Source organism: Diadema antillarum, unplaced genomic scaffold, assembly GCF_040938485.1.
Source record: "Diadema antillarum isolate AM-2024a unplaced genomic scaffold, OU_Dant_1.0 seq00001455_RagTag, whole genome shotgun sequence".
In the NCBI taxonomy this organism is placed as follows: domain Eukaryota; kingdom Metazoa; phylum Echinodermata; class Echinoidea; order Diadematoida; family Diadematidae; genus Diadema; species Diadema antillarum.
In genome coordinates this window covers 65241-75037 of record NW_027272201.1, presented here as the reverse complement: position 1 = coordinate 75037, position 9797 = coordinate 65241, and positions in this window count along the sequence as shown.

Below are 9797 nucleotides of genomic sequence, written 5' to 3'. Positions count from 1 at the left end.
GGCGGGGGGGGGGGGGTGTCTAAGTATAAACTGTTGTAGGTGTATTTGTGTAATTCTCTTGGTGGATCATAATCATTGTTGAAGACTTGTGACGGGTGGGGAACAGTCTACTATGGTGTCTTGCAAAAATTGAGTAATGGTCGAGCTGCACGTGTTCGAAAACAACACCTGCCTTGACAATCCCTATCAGATTTATTAAACCTCCTCTCAAGTCTTTAACTTGTTCTCAGTTTTAGGAGGTCGTAATGAAATTTTTGAGTAATAGAAGAGTATAAGATTTGAATGAATTTCATGAACGATGATGTTTAAGCCATCAAATCCAGCCAGCGCAGGTGCACTAATCTTCTTCACAGTAACTCCACCGCGGACATTATTCTAAGGTTTCACGTTGCTTAGTGACAGGAGGAGGGTGGTTGCGTGACTGGCTGTACGCCTACTTGGCTATGATAGGACGCTGGCGACTTCCGGGGAAGAAGAGATAATACTAGGTGGCTGGATGGTCGCCTCAAGGGGACGTCCAGGCCGAGCGTGACCAACACGAGAGCAGCGCTTCTTCCTCAGTGGTTCTACGATTTCACCTCTGGCGCAACCAGCCTGCGTCAGAGGCGTTGGATCTCCGATATTCACACGGGAAGATCGTGTTCCGGTTACGTTGCGCCACTGAGGCGCCGAAATTTATACGCCCGACACCCGCTACCCGGACAATGAAGGATCGGTGATTTTTGGGTGGAGATGGTTCCTTAGGTAGCTTTACTTTTGGAAGCATTTATCTTTTGAGAGTTTAAGTGACGATCAGATCAAGGCAACATTATTTCTTCATTTTACAATGTACAAGACAAAATAATTTCACCTTCGGAGTAATCAGACATAGGCCGACTGATGTAATATTGACATTAGGAATTCAAGACAAATCCGTAGCTCCACGGTCTTACCAGTCAATCTGCTTATCTGTACAGTTAGGCCTAATCCCTTGCATAAATATGCTGAGCAACCACTGTCAACTGTCTGGCAACATAGTTGTAAGCCTTCAAACACGTTCTTCGTGGTTATTGATGAAGGGTATCATTCTTGCTGTTGTCATCAACGCATCAACATACTGTACACTGTAAAAATATCGGTATTAGATTTAACACCACGGGTGTTAAATCTAACACCGATCAATCTTCAATAGAGGACCACACCCACAGGTGTAGAAAATGTATTGTGACGGTGTTAAAAAGTGTTCACCTGGCACTTCGTGGTGTTAATTTGACACTGTATAGCTGGTGATACTTTTGACACTGCGCTAGAGTTAATTCATTAATGACACCGCGTGGTGTTGATTTGATATTGGTGGTGTTAATTTCAATGGTATAACACCCGTCCAGCTTTAATAGGAGACCACATCAACTGGTGTTACTGTGGTGTAAATTTGTTTACACATTTTTTTTTTCAAAAATCAAGTACTTTATCGGAAAATTCTTCATCGTCTTGTTGAAGTTCAGAATTAACAAGAAATTCAGTAACTAAGAAACTATTAAAAAACAAAACAATTTTATATTTTGAAATGACACCCGGAGGTGTTAATCTAACACCATGAATGAGCACCGGCAGTTTAACACCAGCTCGGTGTTTTACATTTAACACCGGACTTTTTGCAGTGTAGCTCCTATTCTGTTTCTTGTGTAAAACATTCCAGACCGTGAGTTCAGGAATGACATGAAATGAAACGAAATTGAACTTATTCATAAGAAATCTCCAGACATGCAATAATAATTTCGATTCTAAAGCACAAACCGCATGTCAGTTCGCAAAATCATTTATACAATAAACGTGATAAATGACTAAAGATCATGCCATATTGTGTATTTCTATAATTGTTTGAGGAGGCTAACTTAATAAGTGAAGAATAAGTTAATGGCGGCAAATATTTTCGTCATTATCAATTTTTGCCGATTGATTAGCAATTACAGAGAGTCGATGAAGCCTTTACTTTTCTAAATTTAATCCAAAATGCTTTTAAAGCGAACAATAGTTCATATTTCCTCTGTTTTCTACCTCTCTTCTCACCTTGCAATGCAAGTTTGTCTTCATTATATGGAGACAAATTTACATAGAGATTGAAGTATGGCAAGATCAAACACTAATCTAGTTACAAGCATTTTACCCACTACTATACTAGTAACTCCTCAAACTTTCCCATACATGTATATATTGTCACTATCCATTATGTAGCCATCTATCTATTTATCTGTCTATTTATGACTCTGACATTTTCCCTCAGTGTTAAAACATACACGTTTTCCTTTAATCTGTTCACGTTTTTTTTTACCCGAAGAATAATAAAGAGCTGCAGTTGCGAGTCACGCGTAATTTGTAATGATAATGATAATTGATGACTGACGATTTACACCTCTTAAAATGCGTTGCGTGCGTTGCGTGAGCAAACCATGCTGAGAGCAGTATCTAACAAGTCTAATATTCAAATTGTGTGATCACTTTGCCTAAATCGGGAACCGCGTGGGAACGGGTTGGAATCAGCAGGGAAATTCCCAGACTGTAAATTCCACGTGCACTGAACATGAATTACAAATAATGATCCTCAATCGTGATTCGTGCTAAACCCCTTTCAAGGACACATGTGACACGACTTCAGAAGTACTCAAAATGAGCTGTGAAAATAAACCTGATATTCTGGGGGGGGGGGGGGGGGGGGACCCGGATTCATTACCTTATATAACAGGAAATATAACCTATTCGTTGAAATACAGAGCCCCCTGTTTGTATCGCTCCTATGAAGAAAGAGATAAAGCAAAACAAACTAATCGGAACAAACGCATTATAATCCCCAAAGAGGCAGCGGCAGTGTGTCTGTATAACTACGAACGTATAATTGGGAAAAATGCAATCGATATCATAATACAAGAAGGTGGTGCAGTTGTTTCAGTCCTGGGCACCATTTCATGAAAGTTATCAATCCATGCTGTCAGCGTCTGACAATTTCTGCAAAAATTATCTTTTGTCTTGATTGGTCAAGAGGCTCTGGTCACCGACTGTTACGATGGCGATTGTCAAAAACTGACAATTATTTGTCAGGGCCGACAATTTTCATGAAACAGTCTCCTGGTGTCTTGTATTTTAATATACGTATATTTTCTCCACATGGGCGATGTCACAGTTAATGTTAAATCTCTGCACGTCACATTTTATCACCTGTCCATAGTTATGTGTAAAATTTTTGCATAATTTGACTCAATGGCAAAGAAAGGCTTAAACATCAGTGCGAGAACACATTATCATTATTATCTTCGTACAGCAAATATGGCAACACACAAAAAACATACAGTTGCGGGGGGAGGGGGGGAATCCACCAGTTTTTATTTATTTCACAAATACATCAATGCCTAGCAACAACTGAAAGCGAATTGATCCAGTCCTGGATTTCAAAAACCGTTTTCAATTGCTAATTTGGTGCAGATTACTCATGATCCAAAAGAAAAAAAAAAAGAATACTGCTTAGGAAGAAAGTCTGTTTCAATCGACAGATTTTGTGGTAGCTGCAAAATAGCAATCATTAAGATATTCTTACTGAAAATGTACTCCAGAATCCTATATCATTTCAAACTTTCTGAGGAAATATCTCATCACAATATGAGACAGCAGAGTAAAAGGCACGATCAGATATCTGGAAAGCAGGTCACAATCAATTCAGATGACTGGATCATCGTAAATTACCATAACAGTGTAAAGTCAGAATGGCAGCCGTGAAATGGATACCAGTGGTGTGGCTTACCCCACCGAGGGAACGCAGATTTCATTGCGAGTCATGTTGCCAAAAAGTCACACCCGCCACCCGCAAATATCCAACATTTGAGAGTAGTCTAGTCTTTGGGCAAGACTTATATCGTTTTGGTGCATATCAAAGAATGAACTATTTCTGTGATGCAACATTTCATCGTATTTTGTCACTCATAATCATGGTAAATCATACGACATAATTATTTGGGTGCTATAATATGAAAGAGTTATTCAACAATCCAACATTTTACCGTTTGGATCAACGCTCTAGTTATTTTTGAAAGTCTGTTGTAATAAGTAGGCCTATTTTAGACTGAGAAGTTAGAATTTTTCGTTGCCCATCAGCATGATGTGGTTTCACCTAGACGCACTCCAATTACAGCGACACTTACGTATGCGTGGTCACACATGAGGTAGAAGACGAGACGAGATAGAGATTGTGTGTGGTGGTCGGTCAGAGTATGGTATCCTCAAGTCGGCGATTAGGATTTACATGCAGGATCATGTTTCTAGTTCCAAACCCTTGCGGGCGTAGCGAGTTTCATATTGGTGGGCATGAACACGTCCCCAGGCTAGTGCAGTGTGGTAGACCGTAACGCTGCCCCGCCTGTGCTAAATATGGACTAGAAAACAGCTTGCGTAGACTCAAAGTAGAAAAAAAGAAGTTCTATAGAGAAGACAACTTTGTGAGACCAATCTCTTGTGTAATAATCAGAGCATTTGTTAGTTGTTTCATTTGATTCTTAAAGTGGGGAAGAGAACATCTGCCTTTAAAGTTGATTGTGTTTGTAGATTTACGCCTTTTGATTAGAACAAACAAACAAACAAACAAACAAACAAACAAACAAACAAACAAACAAACAGACAAACAAACAAACCGGACAGAAGACAATCCTTCATTAGTAATTAACGAGAAGACTATAAAAGCATCATTAACATTCTGTCTTTGCAAGTAGTCTTTTCTTCAAAATGTGGAATTTCATTTCCATTTTCTTCAAAATTCATTTTACATAAGCATCAGTCATACATAGAATGGGCTAAAAGAGTATGAAGAATCTCAGGTTAATTTGATAATTCCTTTATTGTCTTTGCTACAGAGTTTTGCATCCCATTCTATGTCCCATTCATTGCATATAATTATCACAGCATGGTGAGATTTTTGAGAAGACCTTAAAAGTCAAAGCCTCTTTTCTTAGCACAAGCCTTTTCCATAGGATGTAGGCCCTACTTTCTTTCCATTATTTAGATAGGTTAGGAAAGTCTATTTTTATCAGGTTATGATATACATAATTTCAAAGCATCTAGAGGCTGCTCTTTCAGAATCCATGTCTGGTGACGTTTTGGTGTTTTTGTGATGCAGGGTCACATTTTTTTTCTTTTCTCTCCCTCCCCCCCCCCCCCCCCTCTCTACGAAAGAAAACACACGCTACTGCACGAACCCTTTGAAATATGAATGTACTTGTGAAACAATACTATACTTTTTTTTTTCATTCAATGCCCTTGAGAACGTAAGAAATGGTCTCGCTTTCAAAAAAAAATCAGAACTAAGTTTTCATCTCTATTTTGAGTTAGCCTTTACGGCTAACAAGATTTTACCAGTACTTGTTACCACAGACTCAAGAAAAATGCTGATCATGAAAAGAGTGTTCAGAATCATTTGTGGCTTTGGTTAGTTCAGCGAAATGTCTGCCTTGTAATTCGGGAAGGCGAAGCGCCTAAAAGGCCATGTGTCTTGAAACAACCCCTTCTGAACTGGGCGCTCTTTGATCGATGCTGGCGTGCTAACATTGCCTCGGGAGTTTTCGCGGGACACAATGCAATTTTGTCTGAGATGTTAGAGGGAGTGTGGTCCTTTGTGACGACAATCAATACGTCATATCGATTTGCTTTTCTTTGTGCTTCAGTGCGTTGAGTTGGCGTGCCTGAGACATTGCTGTCTTTCTAAGATGTGAACACATTGTAAAACCGCGTCGTGTTGTAAAAAAAAAAAAAAAGGCCTTTCCCGCGCTCTTGTTCGAAGACAATAGATTCGAAGGAATTGAAACCCGAGATGATCCATAAGGAATGCATAATGAGATATTCTCTTTCTTTACTACTTTCTTTCTTTCTTTCTTTCACTCCCTTCTCTCTCTCTCTTTCTTTTTCTATGTAGCTGTTCTACAAATGACTGAAAAAAAAAGAACCTTCAGGGTATGGAGAGTTGAGCAGGTGACTTGGGACTGTGCTCTAAGATGGCTTATCAATGTATCATGTGTTTGGTAATATTCCAAAACTCACTGTATCTTGTGAAGGGGCTGGCATTACTGTTAGAATGTAATGATAGATACCTACGGATCAGCTAGTATGTTTATTTTGTTGTTGTTTTTTATGCTTGGGAGAATAAATGCCAGAAACATCTATTGTTGAATCTATTGTTGAAGAGTAATATCATGAAGAGGAAAGAATGAGTGACAAAAAGGGTCATCATGAGGAGGGGGGGGGGGTAAGGAGAAGGATCCCTGAGGTCTAGAGGAGAGGGAGGGGTGGAGCACATCGCTGAAGGATATTAAATCAAATATGGTTATTGAGAGAGGAAAGGCACAGAGATGAAATCATATTATGCGTGTGTGTGTATATATATAATATATTAGACATGTTAGAGGAAGAAAGGAATAAGAGATGGATATAAAATAGTGATACAATAAAACTAATTGTAAATTAGATTCGGAAATTCATTTGCTTTCGTAATCGAGATGTAATTTCTTAGTGACATAAGTTTTTCTGTTTTTGTTTTTGTTTTCACAGGAATGTATGATTAGAGGTTGTTTGTCCCTCGAAGATTAGTGGCGGGAGAGGCAAAATGCCAATGTGTCTTGTAGTGTGCTTACGCGATGTAAACATTTATCACTGAAATGCATATATGCGTTCTGTGAGATGTTCACAGTTTCCTACATCTGATGTCTCCCTTTGATTCGATGAGGGTTCGAGATGATTGTGGGCTACAAAGATTAAGGTAGTATGCAGGAGGAACATGAAGAGGAAATAGGAAGGAAAATAGAGGGCATGAAGACTAATACAGGGATGGAGATGAGCGGAAAATAATGTGAAGGACAAAAGAGAGAATAAAAGAAAGCTTAGAGAAAGAGGAGAGTATAAGAAAAAAATGGAGGAGGAAAAAAATAGAAGAGAAGAGTAAGAAGGAGAGAGAGAGGGGGGGAGATGGAGAGAAAGGGAAGAGAAGAGCGAGTCGTCGATGTAGTAAACTGGAATGAGTACCGCCTGGAGACAAGGTTCTTGCGATGTGGGGAAAGATTTCGCGGTGCACTAATAGCGGTGGAATAGGCTCGTCGCCTCCTAATCCAGCGCTCCACAAATGTGTTCTGACAAAGAGAGCGCGCTCCATCCGAAAGAGCTCCGAAGATTATCTTTAAAGCAACCCTCTCTCGAGAAATATCTAGCGAGCAATCTAAGATGTCTTCATGTCTTCCTTCATGCACATTCTCGACGCTATCCATAACGATGCCGTCTAAACAATAATCCCTCAGGCATCTTTTTCTTCTTCTTCTCGAGAACGCAATGTCGTTGTCCTCCAGTATTAAGGTAAGAGGTAGGGGAATAGATCTCTAAGTCACCATCCGATGATGATGCCCAGTACGGGAGAAGAGCGGAGACTCACCATCACCATCATGTCATCCGCTGTCAGTTTCTGATCCTCCAATTCACGACATAACTATAGATTTTGTCTTGGCGACTATTCCCCCTTGTTCGGCAAATACGCCTGGCTTCTTAGCCCCCTGGAAGAAGTCTTTTGGGGATTGGCTACGTGACACAATGACAAGTTCTCTGCTTCCTCTTTCTCCTCGAGCTCGTCATTTTCACCTTCTCCCCGGCCTATTTGCGCCATTTACCCCGCGAGCGGTGGTCGATCCGGAGAAACTTTGCTGGATGATGATTCATGGAACGGTTTGGCCCTCACTGGTGGTCTGTTGACACGGATTGCCTCTAGGCGGCGCCCTCCAGGGAATTAAGGCACTATGGATGAAGTCAACCTCCACGTTATCATCTCTGCATCATAGTGGTTATTTTTTTTCTCTCCATCTCTTTCTCTCTCATCTTATCTTTCTCTCTCATTCTGTCATCCTCTCTCTCTCTCTCTCTCTCTCTCTCTCTCCCTCTCTCTCTCTCTGTCTATCTGTCTGTCTGTCTGTCTATCTGTATCCAATATCTCTCTCTCTATCTCTCTCTATCTATCACATCTATCAATTTATCTGTCTTTCTATCTACCTCTGCGCATATATATCTCTATCTATCTGTCTATCTATCTATCTATCTATCTATCTATCTATCTATCTATCTATCTATCTACCTATCTGCCTGCTTCTCTTTCTTTCTCTCTCTCTCTCTCTCTCTCTCTCTCTCTCTCTGTCTCTCAATTTCTCTTCCCTCGGGTATATCTGCCTCTATTTATCTCCCTTTCTATCTATTGGTATCTGTCTCTATCTTTCTTTTCCTTCACTTCAAGGTACACGGGGCTCACCTTTTATCACACTGCATCTAACTTACATCAGCATCCTCTTCCAACCAACCACTCTGCTTTTAATCACGACATTTCAACTCAGCCATAATCTGAAGTTGTAGACGCCAAGCGCTTACTGTGGCTGGACCGTTCTTGTAAGCATTTATTAATGGACTAGCGAGTATACTATAGGCAAGATACAATCTAAGTTTGGTAACAAATACTGATCACTACATTGCCACCTGTTCAGTGTTCATTTAAGTCTCCCGATGACCAATATAGCAGTGGCTAGATGAAGTGTTATTTCATGTGTTGACGTCACATTGACCGCCATGATTCTGAACGCTTGAATCATGTTATTTCGACAAAGTTCTCTATACTCCAAGGTACAATTTAATATTATGCTTATTGTTCTTCCAGGCTCAAGATACATCTTGCGTAAACTGTTCAGTGTGTTGAAGCAGATAAGATGACGCACACGTGAGCCATATTACATTAGCTCTCGGGGCAGGAGAAATGTAATACTCAATTCTCCTTGTCACTATGTGTTACAGGACTTACCACTGGGTTTTCTTCACTTTTAACATGCCATTATCGTAATAACTATCTCAATGTGTGCCAAATTTGACCTTCTTTTGAGGTAGCAAAATATGTTCATTTTTCGCTGATTGAATGCGATATTCTAGCTCGCCTCGATTCAGGCTCTAGAAAGAATCTTTCACAAACACCCTGGGATGATAAAGAGGACTTCGACAGATGCCTTCGATTCCTTTGACAGAGAACTTCGACAAGTATGTGAGGATAGTTGCTCAAGGAGGATTATTTTGAAGGAAAGTAACGTAATTGGGGTGGAGAATCAAAGTTTTACTTTTCTTACAATATCCCCAAATTCGCCTAATTTCCATTGCTTCCATTTCTCGTCTGGTCACGTCCAAAAACCGATTTCTCTCCGAGGGAACATTCTCCTTCACTTCTTTCCGTATCCCCATCCATCTCAAACACTGCTAGCATTTTGCAATTTCGTCATAACTACTTCCTTTTGTTCCTTCGATTCTCCTCCAGGTTCTCTCCGTCTTACAGTCGCTCGCCATGACTCGGAAGAGACCTTTTGTATTCTCTCGCTGCCGAGCAATTAGCTTAAATTAATGGCAGACGAGCGGAGTCGCTGGGGCCTCGTGCCGAACCCCACGCGGGAGTGTTGAGGTTTTCCTCGGCTCGCTGTTGATGCAGGGCGGCCGGGGCGCGGCCCAGTAATAGCTGATGATGCTTTTGTTCCGCCTTCGAGCACGTGCGCTGCCCTGCGACAATCTATCATTCAGGCCTCAAAGGGCTGCCTCTCACCCTGGAAGCTAAGACGACAAATAAAAGATCCCCCAACACGCACACAAAACCCAACAACAGCAACAACAAAAATTCTCTCTCTTGTATTGTCTTCTCTTAGGATGTTGCTTCATCTGGCAGACATGGTGAGGCATATAATTACGTCAGAATATTTGCAAAGCTTATTATTATTGCTTTAGAAAAT